Source organism: Acipenser ruthenus, chromosome 5, assembly GCF_902713425.1.
Source record: "Acipenser ruthenus chromosome 5, fAciRut3.2 maternal haplotype, whole genome shotgun sequence".
NCBI lineage: Eukaryota > Metazoa > Chordata > Actinopteri > Acipenseriformes > Acipenseridae > Acipenser > Acipenser ruthenus.
Genome location: NC_081193.1, coordinates 59,555,295 through 59,574,794, shown reverse-complemented (window position 1 = coordinate 59,574,794; position 19,500 = coordinate 59,555,295). Strand labels below are relative to the sequence as shown.

Sequence of the window (19,500 nt, the reverse complement as noted above, 5' to 3'; positions counted from 1 at the left end):
CCGTAGTATGTCGTGCACTGCACCGGTGTAAGCCGACTCTTTGCATTGTTGAGGGTGAGGCCCAGCCTCGCCAGATGCTCTGTCACAATCGCCGTGTGGGCCACTGCTCCCTCTCGCGACTGGGAACAAATCAACCAGTCGTCGAGGTAGTTCAATACTCTGATCCCTTGCAACCATAAGGGGGTCAGGATAGAGTCCACGCACTTTGAGAACATACGAGGAGCTAAGGAGAGGCCGAGAGGTATATCCTGTGCATGGGACAAATGGGAACGTGGAAGTACGCGTCCCGTAAGTCCACGGTGGTAAATAAGTCGCCTGACCAGTCGGTCTGGAGAATGTGATGGCGAGTCAGCATTTGGAACTTCCTCTCCTTGAAAAACTCATTGAGGAGTCTCAGGTAGAGGTCTTCACGGGTCTACCCGGACCTGAGGACCAGAGACCCGACTCGTACCAAACGGGTTTTCGGCTGCAAAACTGTCACGTAACACTCGGTTTGGGTTGGGTCCGATTTTGTTTACTCAGTAATACACAAACTGTCGATTACTGTTAAAGAGGCTCTCTTTGGTACTAAAAATCATTGTTTATAATTCATGTTGCGTGGATTGGCTTCCCCCAGTAACACACGACATGGCTTGCAGAGCGCAGCAGCAGACACACGACCCATATCGACGGTGTTTCTTTTAGATCATTCTTGAAAGTTGGAGTAATGGATTTGTTTATGAAAGAAAAACTTAAAAAAAACAAATTCCATGATCAAAAGCTCACAGAAAAATGCAGGTCTACGGTGTGCGACACAAGTTTTGCAAAACAGAAATTTTACATCTCGGTTCCATTTGCTCTTATGTTAAGTTTGTAATAAAATCACGCATTTACGAGATCGTACTTCAGTTCATTTGATTTTCAGATAATGTATTTATCTTTGTATCTTTTACACAAACATATTATATATTTAATTTTATAGTCCTCTGCGTAGGTTCATGATGGAATAAAATAAAATTGGAGGAGGGGGGAGTGGACCGGGGCCCCCAGGGCCGCTGAAGGCTCGGCCACAGGGGATGAAGACTCCGCCCCCATGGCCCTGGCAAGCCTGTTGCGAAGCACCCGGGGCTGAAAAGCTGCACAGATGTCACAGAAAGTCTCATCCCTTCGGGCCGAAGTGGCAAGCTGAACACCCAAGCATCGTGCACATAATGAATGCCCATCCTCCTGGAGCATGTTTGCAAGGCACGGGAGTGCTAAAGCACCGTGTGCACCATGGTACCGAAGCACCAAGGGCTATGCACACTGAAGGACCAAAGTACTGTGCACACCGAGCACCAGGCACCGAAGTACTAAGGTCTGAGCATGCACCGAGGTACCGAAGCACCGGGGGGCAGCCAATGCAACGGTGCCTACCTTAACCGCGTGTAGTCACACACCTGGTCAGCGCGCAGCATACACCAGAGGAGACACACAGGCTGAAGAAAGCCGCGACGGACAAGAGAACACACTTTTGTTTTTTTGGGGGGGGGGGTTTATGGCCGGATGCACCGAGGTGAATGGGCTGAGGCAGCTGGCAAGATCTACTCAACAGCGGGGCAGGTAGAAACACAGCTCCAGTGGAGGAAGTGCATCGCTGACTGGCAGCAAAAATTCACTGCACAAACACAGGCAAAGCAGGGTTGTGCGACAGGGTCAACACACAACAACAACACACACACAAATAATATTTATTTTATATTTATTTCGCCCAAGCTGCGTGAACGACAGCTGGCGGAGTCACTCAACGGCGGGGATACAGCAAAGCCGAGCCCCGGCAGAGTAACAGTGTTCTCCCTGAGACTGTAGCCTGAAAAGACAACACACACACACTTTAATCAAATACTGCACAGGCAGTCACTCACATACCACAGACAGTCGTGGTACAGACAGCCTGCGACACAAGCGAAGCAGGCTGTGAAAGTAAGAAGCAGAAAGAAACTCAAAAATAAAGCCACTGATTCCATGAAAGAGGCAAAATCGGCTCTCAGCACGAATGCAAGAGAACTGAAGTCAACTCATAAAAGCTCTTTCAAAAACACACTCGGGTTTAGTACACAGAAGCTTATCTTACCGTTTTGAGAGGCAAAAAAAGAAATGGCCTCCGTGGGTTGACTGTTTATCCCTTGGTAGACGGGACTGAGGATGTCACTCCCCGGAGGGGCCTATTGGTAGGTCTGACATAAAATGCTCAGTAAATACCTGACCTGTGGCAGGCATATCCCAAAAGTAATGCTGGTGGTCATCTTCGAATTGAAAGGGAACCACTACGGCAGTCATTTTGATGGTTTTCACTTTTAAAATGTAAATTACTCTGTGATTGAAAGATACGCGGTTGTCCATTCTTGTCCTTTCCTAAATACATGTATTAAATACCTGATGGTGTTTGAAAGGCAGGTAAAAAATAAAAAAGGTTATAATCCCCTCTACCTAGAACTGCCAGAGCAGTCATTGTGACTGCCTTTTACAATACAGGTTTTTTATTTCGAATATAACCTACAATATAGAGTAGCGTGCACAGGGGTAGGGGTCAGGGCTGGTAGGTGACGCAATCAAAAAAAAAAAAAAGACATAAGCCCGATATATGCTCCTGCAAGGGAGCAGGTTCTTATGTGCAGCGGTATCAGCACTACGCTTCAGTGCAGGAGGTCCCGGGTTAGCGTCCCACCTCTACCTGTGAGAAACCCCTGCCTACGGGAACCAAAAACCTTACAATATTTAATTTGTATATACAAGCCTGTTGTTATCTCTACTGGACCTGGCAGCCATCAATTTTTTCATTTTTTTAAAAACGGAATGCACCATGGAAAATATCAGTAGGAGAGATTTCATCTTGAAGCTAGCCACAGCACTTTGACAGAAACATTTTGATCAGAAAACTACAAAGCAGCAGGGAAACGCAGCTCAATCTTGATTCTATGCTGCACCAAGTCACACACACGAGAGAAAACATGTTACTTTCATTTTAAATTCAGAACTACTTTCAATTTTCAAGTTCTGTATGTATATATACCTGTTTACACACTAGTTTCTTTTGAAATGTTTATTTTATTATAGCTTTTCATTTTTTGAAGTAGGCAAGGTTCTCGGGAGCGAGGTAGGGCTCTGCCTGCCTTTCTTTCCTATCAATTAATACCTATTTCCTATTTAGCACTGTAGAACTGTAGCACTGTAGAACCATGGTTTGCCCAACAGGCACAGAATGTGCACCATAATTTGATAAACAATGAGATGAACCTACCGGAGACATCTCTAGTGTGAGCTGTGTTTGAGGGTGTGGGTTACTGACAGGAACAGCAGTGGGGATTACAGAAGCAACAGTATTAGTTCTCTCTGGTGAAACTAAAGACTCTACCAGTTGAGTTAACGAGGTGACCCCCTCCACAAGAGTCCTCAGAGAAGGCCCACTTACTCTACTCCCTCCATCAGCCGTACCACCAGGAAGCAAGCACAGCAAAGGAGATGGATATGCCCCATCCAGCACCAGTTTCAAACCATTGGCTGACACATGTACTATGTGATTGTGTGTCATCAATGATGTCACGAAATGCACATTTCATCCACAAAATGTATATGTCGTCCACAAAATGCACATTTCGTCCATAAAATTATGTATTTCGTCCACAAAATGATGCATTTCGTCCACAAAATGTACATTCCGCCTGCAAAATTATGCATTTTGTCCACAAAATGTACATTTCATCCACAAAATGCACATTTTGTCCACACAATTATGTATTTTGTCCACAGAATACACATTTCATCCATAAAATTAGCATTTTGCGTATTTTTATTTTAAATAATTTTGGTGAGAAAAGATAAAGCATAATTTGCTAAATGAATTTAGAAAAACACAAAATGTTAATCAGTAAAATCACTGTCCACATAAAGTAAAAGCATTTTTGCCTTTTGTGTACACAATGAAATTCATGGGGTTTTTTTTTACTTTTTTTTTTTTTTACATTTTTGCACAAGTATGTTCATTTTGTGCATGAAAGGCCCTTTTGTGGACAAAATGATGCATGACACAAATGGTGTCCTATAGTGATGTTTGACTCCCCTTCATTAGTACAATTTCCAATACTCTTAAGAAAACGCTCCATTTTAAAAAACTGTAACAAAATATTATTGCTATGGCAAAGAAGGCACAAGGACAGAAACTGGGTAGAGGGATAGGTGGTATGCAGCAGAACACAAAATTACCACTTTATCGTTTTCCAATCGGACAAAAGCTCCCGCCAATCTCCAAATTAGCTAATCGAGCACAGATTTAACCCAATTATAATTATATAAAAGCCTTAGTTGGTTGCTAGGTAACCAGTTCAGAACTTTCAGACAAAGGCAGGAAGAGAAAATGAGGACTCAGTAAAAAGTGCCAATAATAATAAATTAACATGCCTGTTTCTTAAACTAATATATATATATATATATATATATATATATATATATATACACAGACGTGCTCAAATTTGTTGGTACCCCTCCACAAAAAACAAAGAATGCACAATTTTCTCTGAAATAACTTGAAACTGACAAAAGTAATTGGCATTCACCATTGTTTATTCCATATTTAATAGAAATCAGACTTTGCTTTTGATTTTTTATTCAACATAATATTGTAAATAATAAAACAAATGAAAATGGCATGGACAAAAATGATGGGACCGCTAACCTAATATTTTGTTGCACAACCTTTAGAGGCAATCACTGCAATCAAACGTTTTCTGTAGCTCTCAATGAGACTTCTGCACCTGTTAACAGGTAGTTTGACTCACTCTTCCTGAGCAAACTGCTCCAGCTGTCTCAGGTTTGATGGGTGCCTTCTCCAGACTGCAAGTTTCAGCTCTTTCCATAGATGTTCGATAGGATTCAGATCAGGACTCATAGAAGGCCACTTCAGAATAGTCCAATGTTTTGTTCTTATCCATTCTTGGGTGCTTTTAGCTGTGTGTTTTGGGTCATTATCCTGTTGGAGGACCCATGACCTGCGACTGAGACAGAGCTTTCTGACACTGGGCAGTACGTTTCGCTCCCGAATGCCTTGATAGTCTTGAGATTTCATTGTGCCATGCACAGATTCAAGGCACCCTGTGCCAGGCGCAGCAAAGCAGCCCCAAAACATAACGAGCCTCCTCCATGTTTCACTGTAGGTATGGTGTTCTTTTCTTTGAAAGCTTCATTTTTTCATCTGTGAACATAGAGCTGATGTGACTTGCCAAAAAGCTCCAGTTTTGACTCATCTGTCCAAAGAACATTCTCCCAGAAGGATTGTGGCTTGTCAATATGCATTCTAGCAAATTCCAGTCTGGCATTTTTATGTTTTTCTGTCAAAAGTGGAGTCCTCCTGGGTCTTCTTCCATGGAGCCCACTTTCGCTCAAAAAGCGACGGATGGTGCGATCAGAAACTGACGTACCTTCACCTTGGAGTTCAGCTTGTATCTCTTTGGCAGTTATCCTTGGTTCTTTTTCTAACATTCGCACTATCCTTCTGTTCAATCTGGGGTCGATTTTCCTCTTGCGGCCATGCCCAGGGAGGTTGGCTACAGTTCCATGGACCTTAAACTTCTTAATAATATTTGCAACTGTTGTCACAGGAACATCAAGCTGCTTGGAGATGGTCTTGTAGCCTTTACCTTTACCATGCTTGTCTATTATTTTCTTTCTGATCTCCTCAGACAACTCTCTCCTTTGCTTTCTCTGGTCCATGTTCAGTGTGGTGCACACAATGGTACCAAACAGCACAGTGACTACTTTTCTCCATTTAAATAGGCTGAATGACTGATTACAAGATTGGAGACATGTGTGATACTAATTAAAGAAACTAATTAGTTTGAAATATCACTATGATCCAATTATTTATTATCTTTTCTAAGGGGTACCAACAAATGTGTCCAGGCCATTTTAGAATATCTTTGTAGAATAAGCAATAATTCATCTCTTTTCACAGCTTCTTTGCTTTATTCTATGACATACCAAAGGCATGCAAGTATACATGATAAAATAGCTTTTAATTTCATCACTTTTCAGGAGAAATGAAGCATTATTTCAATGAGCTGTAAGGGTACCAACAAATTTGAGCATGTCTGTATATATATATTTAATTGGAGCCTGTGTGGTCCAGTGGTTAAAGAAAAGGGCTTGTAACCAGGAGATCCCCAGTTCAAATCCCACCTCAGCCACTGACTCATTGTGTGACCCTGAGCAAGTCACTTAACCTCCTTGTGCTCCGTCTTTCAGGTGAGATGTAGTTGTAAGTGACTCTGCAGCTGATGCATAGTTCACACCCTAGTCTCTGTAAGTCGCCTTGGATAAAGGCGTCAGCTAAATAAACAAATAATAATAATAATAATAATAATAATTGCACAAGTATGCGTGACCCCATTGAAAGGCCTAAATCAAACAATGCACAATAAGGGTTAAAATTCCTCTCTAATTTTTAATGGAACATTTTTATCTCCATAGTTCATTTTAATCTCCACATTTTCATAAAGTAATGCCAATACGGGGGTTTACTCTTATGCCTTTTTTACATGTAGACAAATTTAACTTAAATACACTTTTTTAAAATTTAGAAAAGGGGACATTGCACAAAGAAAAAAACACCTCAGTGTTTTGGTTTTCGTTTATTACAGTCCTGTGGCAGGGAGAGGAGCCCTGCACATGAAAAGGGGGCAGGGCTTTGCCCTGCCATTAATGTATTGCTTATTTTTAGAACAGGGTACCCCTCCACCCCTGTGCAATTTATTATTTTGTATTTGTTTTGTTGTATTATTATTATTATTATTATTATTAGTCGTAGTAGTATTATTAGTATTATTAGTATTATTATTGTTATGATTTATTTATTTATAAATATGATGGTGGAGCCATATGTTTTGTATTGTTTTGCAGCGTGGATGGAGAGAGAGAGACTTTTAAGATCCTTTATTAAATATTCCAATTAAAATCCTTTAAAATTCAATAAAGGTAAAACACAACAAAATTAAGATTCCTACTGCCTCATCAGTATTAAAAAATCCTAAAATACATCATGTTCTCCTTAAAAACAGATTTTAAACAAAATAAAAGGATCATAAAAAATATTTGTTAAAAACAGATTAAAGCCAAAATTAATAAAAACACTGTAAAACAATAAAATTCAAATTAAAACTTGAACAAAAACTGGAGCTCCCCCTCCTCACTCACAGCACACAAGGCGTCTCCCACACACCACCTCTCATGGAAGTCCTCTGGGTTATTATTTAGTTAAAAAAATTCAAAATCCACTCTTATCCGGCTGACCACCAACACCCTGAACTGCACCACAACATCAGTCAGCCCGGCTCCAGAGATACTATTCTTTCTGGATTTAAAAATGGCCAATTTTGCCTGATCCATTATAAAATTAATTAAAACACATGTGTTTCTCTTTCTAAAACTGTAGGGAACCCCAAAGATAAATAAAAAATGGAACATCCCCGTATACAGTAAGTTTGGTCCATGTGAATTACAGCTCCTATACACATTTTTAGTCTATTGGCCAGACATTTTGAAATTATTTTATAATCAGAACATAAAATCGAAACAGGTCTCTAGTTTTTTAGTAAACACAGGTCTCCTTTCTTGGGCAGTAATGTGATTACTGCCCTCCTGCAGCTGAGGGGCAGTTCTTTATCTCAGAGGCTCTCTCTCAGCACCTGCAAAAAGTCCTCACCAATCACAGTCCAGCATTTTTTTTTTAATTCAGGGGCCAGTCCGTCAATGCCAGTAGCTTTTCCGTTCGAAAGCTGTGTAACAGCAGTGGTCAGCTCCTGATATGTTAGCTGCTTATCTAACTGATGTTGTTCTTCTTCGCTCAGACTGGGCAAATCCTGGACCAACAGATCTGTATCCTGCTGGTCACATGGCTCTTTGCTATATAATTCAGTATAGAATTTTACTGCCTCCCTGCTGATCTCCTCCCGGCTGTACAGCTCCCTGCTGCAAGGCATCCGGATGCAGTGCATCTGCCGGCTGCCTGCTCTCCTCCTCTTCAAGCCAAAGAAGAAACTGGAGGGGGTGTCCATGTCTCTGAGCTCCATGAAGCAAGAGCGCGCCAGTGCCCCCTTCACTCTCTCCTTCAGCAGACTGCCCAGCATGTGTTTCTGCTCCCTCAGGGTTTGCAGGGTCTGCTCCTGGTGGTCTGTGTCCAGGCTGCTCTCTAACTAGAGAATTTTAACCTCCAGCTCTCTCACCGCTGCGTTCAGTGACCCGGTTGAGTTAAATGTGTACTGCTGGCAAAAGATTTTAATCTGCCAATGTCCCACCACTGCCTTATATTTTTATAGTGTGTCTTTTTTTCCATATGTTCCAGAATTCATGAAATTGCTTTACAAAAAGTGTGTCCTGTAATAACTTTAAATTAAAATGCCAGTAGGAGGCTGTGAGAGTCAGTGGTAAGTAATACTGTGACTAACAGGCAGTGGTGGTCAGAGAGGCTACTGAGAATGATGTTGGCTTTAATAAATTTATTCAGGTGAGTGTATGACGTGTGGAAGCGGTCTAACCTTGCTCTATATATTTGTTGTGAGTGACAATGAGACCAGGTATATTGTCTTGCATTAGGGTGCAGACACCTCCAGACATCAACCAGGCCACTGAATTGAAAAACTGCAGCTAATTCACTCGAGGATTGGGTTCCTCATTGTTTATATCCATGGTAAAATTAATGGTGCAGTTAAAATCTCCTCCCACTACCACCACATCATCATCAATACTTAAAAGAGCTTGCTTTAATTTGGTAAAAATTAAAATGCGTTCCCTCCCCTTATTTGGTGCATAAATATTAATAAAAACAAATACAGTGCCACCCAACCTTGCTCTTGCTTTTAATAACCTCCCCTTTACAATCTCTTCAATATCTAAAATTGTTGCTCCAAGGCTGGGATTAAATAATACTCCCACACTAGTGTTTGAGCCGTGGCTCAGAAACACATGTCCCCATCCACTCTGCCAGCCACGCCCGCTTCTGCTCTAAAAACTTACACAGCTGCGCTCTTTTAAAAGATGTTAACATTAAAATGAATAAAAACACACTTTTCCATAGCAGCTAAAAAAAATAAAACAAGCAACAATAAAATAATTCTTAAAAGAAGTATCCATTTTAAAATTATTATTTAGCAACATTAGCGATCTTTTTCTTAATTATTTTAACATATTTTTTAAGACCTTTTTTACTGGTCAAATTCCTCTAATGTTGCCTTTCATGTGACGATGTGTGCTGAGTGGAGGAATAATCTCAAATCTGGGAAGAAGTTTTCAATTTCAAGCCCCCTTTTCCCTTTTGTACTCTCCGTGAACTGTTTAAATTATTCAAGGGTATAAACTTTTTCCCCCCTGTTAATGGGTTGGCTATCAGGGATGTCAGAGATAAGCGAGGAGTCAGAGAGCTCCCCCTCTATTTCCTCTGCTCCGTCCTTGCTGTCTGGTCCGCTGTGCACGGCTGTCAGCTCCTTCGTGGCTCTCTCCACCTCTACAGCTCCGCTCTCCTCTTCCCCTCTCAGCACAGCCACAGCCGTCACCGCTGCCTCTGCCTCCTCTTGCTGGGGTTCAGAGAGAGAGAAGAGCGCTGCACAGCGCCGGGTTGTAAGCCTGTCGCTGTGCCGCTCCCCTCTCCCTCCATGTCAGGAGGGACAGACACCCCTGCCTTAGACTGCAGGCTCCCCTCCAGCACAGGCTCAGGGTTCTGATCCGTTCCACGCTCGCTTTTAGGCATATCTGCAGATTCTTTATTTTTTTCTTATTTTTTTTTTTTTTTTTTAGTTACCACCACAAATGACTCCTCATTTTCAGTACCTTCATTTTGTGATAGACCGTGTCAGCTGTGGTGTGGGCGGCTCCATAGATACACACCACGCTTAGGGCATGCCCACCGCTTGGTGGAAAACAAACCGGTGCTTCTCATAGGGATCCACTGAAATCCTGCTTATTTTCATAATCGATTAATACATATTTAATTTGCTATATTAACTTAACATGTAAAATGTATGTCCCGTGACTACTTTAATTCATTGGGCCCAGAACACCGGACCAGATATATTTAAAAACTTAATAATATAGGGATTGCAGACTGTCCCTTCGCATTGCAAAATGATTGCTGGAGGAATGACCCAAAAAGCTGGCCGGAGGTGACATATCCAAATGTATATAGCTACTTAATCGAATCTCCCGGTATGTACTGATTTCTTTGAACTTTTTATAAATGACTTTGTGCTTTTATCTGACACGCTAGCTAGGTCAAATCGAGTTTACGTTAGTTAACGAGCTAAGATACTTAGCGATTTGCGTCAGTTAGCTAGCTAGTTAAACCTAACTAGCTAAAGTTATATTATATGTTATCAGATATACACCAACCTTCTGAATCTTTGATTATGAGGTCTCTTCTATAGTCATGTTTGCTCATGTTGCTACTGCTATCACTGTTTTTAGGGTTTTTGAGTGCTGAGTTCCCAAATTTTGCCACCCTCCTCCCGGCGAATAGCTTGCAGCCACTGAGTCCTTCTCTCCGGCTCCGTACGGCGACATGGAATCATTTAAAATTTTAATTCTTGGTTTTTATAGCTTGTTAGCTGTGCAAAATGGAACACAGCAGCTTTTCGACATTGTTATGAATTTAACAGATTTGAGTCTGACGGATGGTGTTGGGCGGGGAATGGAGTAGTAGGCTAGTCCTCAGCTTTTCTATGGCTTTGGGTTGGCTTTGTTTTCCCCCAAACTGTGGGCGTGGTCTGAAATGTGACGCAGCGTGGTGTGTCTCTATCCCATTCGGCGTCTCCCTGGTCTCTGCAGACTCCGGCTGCCGCTGCGACGGGGGAGCTGCCTCATCCTCCCGCTCACCCCCAACATCCCCAGCCTCCTCCCTGCCATCAGTACACTGCTCCTGCCTTTCCTCATTTCTATTTTTCCTCAGGCAGGCTCTCCTTGGTGTCCCTGTTCCCCACAGTTAAAGTACCGCATTGTGTTTGAGCTAACAAATACAACACAGCCCGTCCCCTCCACACTGAAGCTCCAAGCGACATCAGTCACCTGCCCCGTGTTATTCAGCAGTAAAAACGTCTGTCTCCGAAAAGACAGAATGTGCTAAACATTAGTATTTTTACACCCTAATGGAATATTTCAATTGAGGACACCAGTTTGCAATATCGGGCAAGTTCATTCTCCAAGGTCTCATTTTTTAAAAACGGCGGCACGTTAGACATAATTAACTTGGGAATAGGGGTTACTAAGGGGGATGCTTGAATAAAATCTCCTTTGACTAAAAAACCTTCCTCCACTAGTTGATTGACCAGCGATACCTCTTTTAAAAAGATGACAAATTTTTTATTCATGCGGGATGCCGACACTATATTGTCATACCCGACTACCTCTCCCACTGCCAGCAGGCACTCCTCCACCGACACGCCGGTATCCGGCAAGCAGCTAACCCAGTGTTGACGGCAGAGAGCCCCCAGCCCTCCAGAGTGAGATCCCATAACGGGATCTACACACACACACACACACACACACACACACACACCTACTCAGTACACAATAAAATACAAGCAAAAACAAGGAAACAAAGATATATAAACAAACTAAACAATTAAGAAATAATTATAGAAAATTCTAAAAAATGCGTTCAAATGCTACTGCCTTTCTGCAAGCTCTTCCCACAGTCCCATAATCCTCCACGAGAGGAAAAGTGAAGGTGAATGCCTGACCTGTAGTAAGTTTTGTGTTTGTGATTTGAGTTTTGTTTAAACTTTTATTTTCGCTCTGTGAGCAGTGTGTTTTTGTTTAAATATTTTATTTTCTTTCTGTTTAAATAAACAGCGCCGCAGCGCCTTGGCACCGCAGTGCTTGCTTCTTTGTTTTTGTTCCTGCATTCTGGCCTGTCGTCACCACTCGGCTACCCTGCCACACGTCCTCATAACAGAAAATATTAGGATCACAACAAAACAAAACGTTTATCACTATACTTAACATATACCTTGCAAGTTGGGCCAGTGTTTGGAAAGTGTGAAGCACACCTACATCTGTATCCCGATTCTGACGCACTTACCAAATCTGAAGCAGCACTTTGTTGACCTGTTTTTTTTTTAATGTTAATCTCTTAATGTTAATCCCTACTGTCCCACACATCACTTACCATTTTAGAAAGTTTTGCGCAGATTCTGCGAAGGTGGTAAATCGGTGCAAGGCAAAACACGTTGTGATAATTATTTCTAATATTTATCAACTATGTCATTTATGGCGGACACTGACGTGGATTTTTGCCTTCAAATTTGTGCAGCAATGGTTGTTGGAATAGTCAGATATTTTCTCTGCCGCACTAAAGAAAACAATAATTACTCCATACCGCTGTTTTCACGTGGAACGGCTAAAGTCTTCTCTCGATCAACCAATGAACAGTGACACAACCCAGACGGTCCACAAAGCTGGGCTTTATGGAAGAGTGGCGAGAAGAAAGCCATTGCTGAAAAAAACCCATATCAAATCCCGTTTGGATTTTGCAAAAAGGCATGTGGGAGACACAGCAAACATGTGGAAAAAGGTTCTCTGGTCTGATGAGACCAAAACTTAAATGAATGTATGCAACCAACAAATGTCTTTTTTTGTTTGTTTAATTAACTTTTGTGTCACAATAAAAAATATTTTGCACCTTCAAAGTGTTAAATATGTTGTGTAAATCAAATGGTAAAAATCCCAATTAAATCCATTTTAATTCCAGGTTGTAACACTACAATATGTGGAAAAGTCCAAGGGGGGAGTATTCTTCTGCAAGGCACTGTATGCATTGTAATGAAGGATCAATGTTTTAGTGAAAAACAAAACTTAAATTATACTGCCAATGGATTTTTCAGGCTTGCCAATTTTAAGCAGAGGAATTTTCTATTTTTCAGGTGGATTTAATTCTGATGCCCAAATAAATTGCTACTACCATGAGCCAGTGTAATTGTAGCTAGATAACATGCCCAGGAGTTTAAAAGAACCATGTGTAATGGAATTCAGAGGCCAGGATCAATGATTCAAGTTTCTTTTCCTGTTTTTACCACAACCAAGGTTTATCAGAGGGAGTTTCAGCAATAAATCTGTCTAAGGTTGCCTTCAGTGGAAAAAGCTTGTATCAAGGGTGAGGTTTGATTTAATATGGCAAGCCTGTCCCTCCCTTGTTTCTCGGAACCCCCCACTGCTGTATGCATTGCGGCCTCACAGGCTTTAAACCTTTCTCCTCAGTGTCTGGTGAATGCTGACACCACTGATGTCAGAGCACTAATCATTATGTTTATAGACAAAGAATGGCTTTTTGCCAAGACTACCACAAACGAACTGCAGAGTACAATCTTCACTCTACATTGACTATCTATTCTTTTATCACAAATAATAGAAGTGGATTTTAACACAATAAGAAGCTTGGCTGCTTACATAAGATACCAACTTCAAAGTGCCATCATTGATCTCTATTGTATTATGTAAAAGAAAACATGATATAATTTAATTACATATTTTAGAAACTGAAAACTAAATGTATATAATAAACCTGGTTTAATAACTTCAACAAAGATTCAGTTACTGCATTGTTTCTGTGAACAGAATAACAGAACATGGCAAAACATGATGAAACCATTACTTGCAGCATACTTTTGGGATTGCTATTCCCTGGAATTACAAAAACATGTTGCCAGATTTTCACTGCAATTTATTTTCAGTCTGTTTTTATGAATAAAACAGTTTGTATTCATGCAACAGTTTTTGACTATAGTTTAAAATGGTTTTATGAATATAAAAAAGACTTTGCAAAAACAAACATTCTATAAATTACTTTTGAGGGCTATTGTGATTTAAGCCTGTTAAAATTCAATACTATCAAAAGTGAATTCAATACAAACTCCAGCAATGTAGCCCTTTGCAACTGGGTCAGACACATCGTCTACAAAGAAACGGTACAAGCAGAAGCATGTGGTTTGTTTATATTCCCACTCCAAATTTCACTCACTGTGTTTGTTATACAACAGGAAGTGACCAGGCAACAAAGTTCATGAGGCAGATCCTTGGCCTCTGCTGTTCCAGAGAGAGATGTGACCTGGTGATGTTCTAGGTAGTTTTAAAACAAGGAAGTGCTGCCTTCAGTCAGCTTTGTAGAGCTGTCAAAGTCACATTACATTTAAAAAGTGAATAAACTGAAAAGTTAATTAAACCATGTTCACTAAGAACAGAAAAGCAGAAAATTAACTGTTTGTGTTTTAATTTATTTGTTTTACCTATATTTTACACAGGGGAAAATATATAAAAATAATATAGATAGATAGATAGATAGATAGATAGATAGATAGATAGATAGATAGATAGATATTAAAGGTTTTCCTGTAACACTGCAGGGCTTTCCCTGGTAATTGCAGTATTTCCTAAAACCGTCAAACTGGAACGCTGATCACTGTCAATCTTGAAAATTCAGGACTGAATGTGTAATTTCATGGAGACTACTCTCTGTTATTCATGAAATACATTATGTTGGAATCATTTTCATGTTTTATCTGTCTTTACAAAAACAATGCAGAACTTTAGACACAATAACTTAAAAACATTAGGTTAGGGTTGATAATATTGTATAAAGGAATACTTTATATAAATCTATATGTTCATAATATTTTATTTTTGTGTGTGTTCTCAGTCATGTTGTTTCTGGTTAGATCAGTATTTGCCATACACACTATTCCAGTGAAAAAGTAAGTTTTCAACCACTGGGTCAATTCCTGATTTGAGGTGGTTTGAAAAGTGACAGGGGTGTGCAACTTCAAGGTCTTCACTAGTGCAAATTAACAGCCCGATCTGACCTGGAACCGCCATTGTTTTTACTCGACTCGAACCAAGCGCGTACTAGACCTGTATCCGACCCGAACCTGAAGAATAATGGCTCCTCTGCTTTTCGGGCTATTCCTATAACGAGTGCAGTCCCAGAAATGTAGAAACACTATGTAGGGGGAGATACACGCACACAGCAGGATTAGAGTTCAAAACATATACTTATATATAACTTCATTTCATATTGCTGTTCAAAAATAAAAGATTGTTTAGACATGCTGTTCCTAGAGTAGTGCACCGATTCTCCAGTGTAAGACCGGCTGCAATACTAAAAGCAGCCTCACTAGCAACACTTGATGCTGGAACACACGCGCATGCCTCTAAACAATGCAGAATTCGGGCACAACAACGGTACTGTGAGAGGTTCATCAGCAGTAAAAAAAACCATTAGCAAAGAAAATCACCTTTTGCGTTATGGAGATGGGGTACACTGTAAGACCTTAACATTAATTGATCCGACCCTAAACTCGACCGAGTGTTGCATTATTCTTTTCTAATCGAAACCCCTTCTAGCAGGGGTCATTTCTAAACCCCTCTGTTTCAGAAGCAGTCCCAGTGGTTGAAAAAAGGACCTCAGTTAGTAAGCCTGGTAAATTGTATCTAAGCAGAAGCAGCATTAGTGAAATGTACAAAACACATAAAATAATAGGCAGTACTTGAAATGAAAAAAGAAAGGTCCAGTACACAGAGAAATGGGGAGAAGTGCTGTTGTTCCATAGAACCATGCCTCTCACAAGCACATTCTGATAGCTAAAGCCTGAAACCAAATCTATTCTATATTACCAAGATAATCAACTCTGCTGATTCTCTATAGTGACTTTTGTAATGCTGCTTCTAACAGCGTGTGTTCGTCTTCGCCCTCCCGAGTCAGCGCAGGGGTGGTAGCGGTGAGCTGAGCCTAAAAATAATTGGTCATTCCAAATTGGTGAGAAAATAATAAAAAATAATTGGCAACGACTAACTTAAAAAAAAAAAAGTAAGATACCCACTTTAGTTGGAAATGCTTCCACCCATTTTGTAAACAAATCTAAAATAACTAATGCATATTTATTTGCTGGAGCTGTACTTGGCAAAGGTCCTTGTAAAAGGGCCAGGAGACTATAAAGTATATTTGTTTTGTATTATTATTATTATTATTATTATTATTATTATTATTATTATTATTATTATTATTATTATTATAATGATTAGTGTTGATTTATTTATGTATATATATATATATATATATGACGGCTTAACCGTGCGTTTTTGTTTTGTTATTATTTTTATTTAAATGTGTTCTGGCAGAGGCAAGGTCGGCAGCTCGTCCTCTGCCAGTAGTAATTAGAAAACCTGTGCAGAATGTGACCGAGGGATTATCAGATAATTGACAGCTAGTTAATCATTCAGTCACTAATATAAAAGCCTGCAGCTCTCCTTGCTCTGGGTGGGTGTTCAGAGGAGCAAACAGGAGCGAGAGAACAGAACAGAACAGAACTAAACTAAACTAAACTAAACTAAACTAAACTAAACTAAACTAAACTACTATACTATCAGATTAGTGAAGGCGATTGCTCAGCCTGACCGAGGCATTTGTTTTGGTGTTCATGATTTTGTTTTTGTTTAAATATTTATTTTCGCTTTGTGAGCCAGTCTTTTTGTTAAACTTGTATTTTTTTTATTTAAAAACAAAACGCCGCAAGCGCCATTGCACCGTACCTGCAGTGTCTGAGTTCTTCCTGCATCTGGCCTGACATCACCACTAAAGCCATCCCTGTCCTTCTGTTGGTCTTGTGTGCCTTAGTTTAGCTTGCTTGCTTGCGGGCATTGGATTACACTGTGTACAAATTATTCTGCAGTCCCCCTGTAGGTGTGTCATGCACCATGTATATACATTCATTACATAACTTGGTTGTCATTTTGTATAAATGCTGGTACATAAGTAGGCCTTCAGTGATCTGGAGTTGTATTTTGTATTTCTCGTAGGTGTCTGGTAGTGAGCCATTATTAGTCAAAGCTATTTTCAATTGTTTGAATACAGGGTCGTGGTTTTGTGCTGTTTCTAAATCAAGTGTTGTTGGTGTTGAGGCAGAAATCTGAGCTGGTTTCCACAGGTTCAGTGTCATACTCTCCTCCCCCATTTGGAGTCCATTGAGAACCAGAGAGAGCCACTTCTTTATCAAGAAGGTCGGCTTTATGGTTCCCGATCCAGTAGGATCTGAGTTTTGTACAGGCTTTAACCTTAACAATACTATTGATGTGCTAAGGTGAGGATATGCATCAGTAAAGGGGCATACGTGAGGGGTGTACTGGAGGCTGAAGTGTATCCACGAGCATGCCATATGGGCAACTACTCCATGTGGCGTTGCAGACCCAGGCTGAATCTGAAAGAATGCTACATGGTTGGGGAAAGTCAGCAATGTGTTGAAGGACCCATGCCATGGGCAGTTGAACTGAAAACCCAGTGCGGTGGGCAGTTAGGGTGAAAATATACCAAACCCTGTATGTCGTTTTCCCTCGATGCAATAACTTGAACCATCTACATAAATGTCTGTAGCATTTTCCTGTGAGGCTGTTAGAAAAGGGCTTAACGTGTGTGGCTGTGTAGTGTGCACTCATGTGGGGTAGCTTGATACAGCAGACTTCCAGCCAACATGGGTGGTCCTGGCACATGTTTTACTTGAATATCCCTGTCCTGTAACATAAGAGTCCAGCGTGCCATTCTTAATGCAGCCTTTCAGGAGCAATTCTGTGGAGGTGTAGCAAGTATTTAACACAATCCTATAATATAGGTCAAATGTTTAACAGCCCAAAATGTTACAAACAAATGTTTCTCACAAGCACTGTATGTCAATTCCACTGGTGTCAGCATTTTGGAGGCGTATGCAACAGGATGCAGCTTGTCATGTCTAGATTGTATTAGAACTGCAGAGAGTGAAGCTTCCGCAGCTGCAATCTCGTGATGAAAGGGAAGCTCTGTCAGGGCTAAGTAAGACAGGCGCAGTAAACAAGGCTATCTATTGCTTTAGTGTGTTATGGACCCCAATTCCATTCTACTCCCTTTTCAATAAGTGGTACAATGGTGTGTTAATGGTAGATAAACCTTCAACGAAATCTCTGCAGTAACCTACTAAACCCAGGAACGAGCGGAGTGCAGTTACCGAAGTAGGAAGTGGGAGGCGTTGTACAGTTTTAACTTTATGTTGATCGGGGGTGCAACCATTTCTACCAATTGTAACCCTAAAAATGTTGCTTCTGTTTTGAGAATCTGGATTTTTTTTCGGGTGAACCTTTAAGCCATTTTGTTGCTACAGTTTTAGAAGTTCCTCTAAAAAGAGATTCAGTTTCGGTTTCTTACAACAAATCATCTACATACTGCAATAAATTATGGGGTGTCAAGAAGGTTTTCAGAGAGTTGGTCATATGCTGGTGGAAAATTGAGGGGCTATTATGAACTCCCTGTGCTAATCAAGTCCAAATGTATTGCTGACTGTCAAAGGTAAATGCAAATTTGTACTCGCATTCCTGTGTGAGTGAGATAGACCAAAATCCATTTGAAATATCAAGCACTGTAACCCATTTAACAGTTGGATTTAGTTTTGCTAATGTGTCTGGTGCTGATGCTACCAGAGGGACACACGCTGGGGTTGCATCATTTAGCTTCTTGTAGTCAATAGTTAATAGCCAGGAGCCGTCTTGTTTTCAAACGGGCCAAATTGGGGAGTTGTTTGTTGATGCACATTTTCGTAAAAAGCCCTGCTGTAACAATGGTTCAACAACTTATGTGCTGGAGGGACTGTGCCCTGAATATTTACACAGACAGATATATACCCAGAGAGATGCTTGTGTCTCACATAATCGGAAATGGTTTTAATCGGTTCAATGAGTTCTGTGGTTAAGCTTGCGAGATCAAACAGTTCTGGTTTCTTAATAGCAAACACAGCATGACAGTCAAAAATACATAGTGTCCCCCTAGACTATATTTTTCCACAGCACTCTGTTAGCCAAGTCAATGACATACCCCATGTGTTTTCATGTAATCGGAGCCCATAATAGATATTTTATCTGGCAAAGCACACAATACACATTTCCATTTCCATTTCCGTTTGAATTGTTATAGGTTTTGATAACCTGCCTTGCACACTAGAGCCTTCAAACCCGCTTCTTTCAATTGTTTTATTTGATGCAAAAGGTGACTGGTCAGGCTGTATTGTATGAACGATAGTTAAGGATGCGGCAACAAACTTAATTGGTTTGGAATGGACCCAGTTCGATCATTTCCTGAAATTTCTGTTAAGGTTAATCTAATTCCCTTTGCAGGTCCTGGTATGGCCATTTGTCATTATTTTCACAGTTTTGCCAAGTTCCACAACCTCCCTGGTTTTGTGGGCATTGTTCATTTTGATAGCCTTTTCCCCATCCCCTCCCGTGTTGCGAGTTAAATGGGGGCTGGCGGTAACCTTCGTTTTTCCATGTTTTCGTGAATTGTACATATCTTGCGGATCCACGGCAGTAATGTTAGCTTTCTGGGGATTTAACTCCCACAGTTTTTTTACTTTTTCGCTGTATGTCATTATAGTCATGGACGATCGGATCGTACCATGCCTGCAGTGCTTTTTGTTCATATTAGCGGGAACTGTCTGT

General features: G+C 40.6%; 1 protein-coding gene across 2 annotated transcripts in view; it reads right to left on the bottom strand.

Moving 5' to 3' along the window:
* rhoua (ras homolog family member Ua) overlaps positions 1 to 19,500 on the bottom strand; it is a 153,510-nt gene that overhangs the window by 108,857 nt on the left and 25,153 nt on the right. The window lies entirely within an intron of this gene.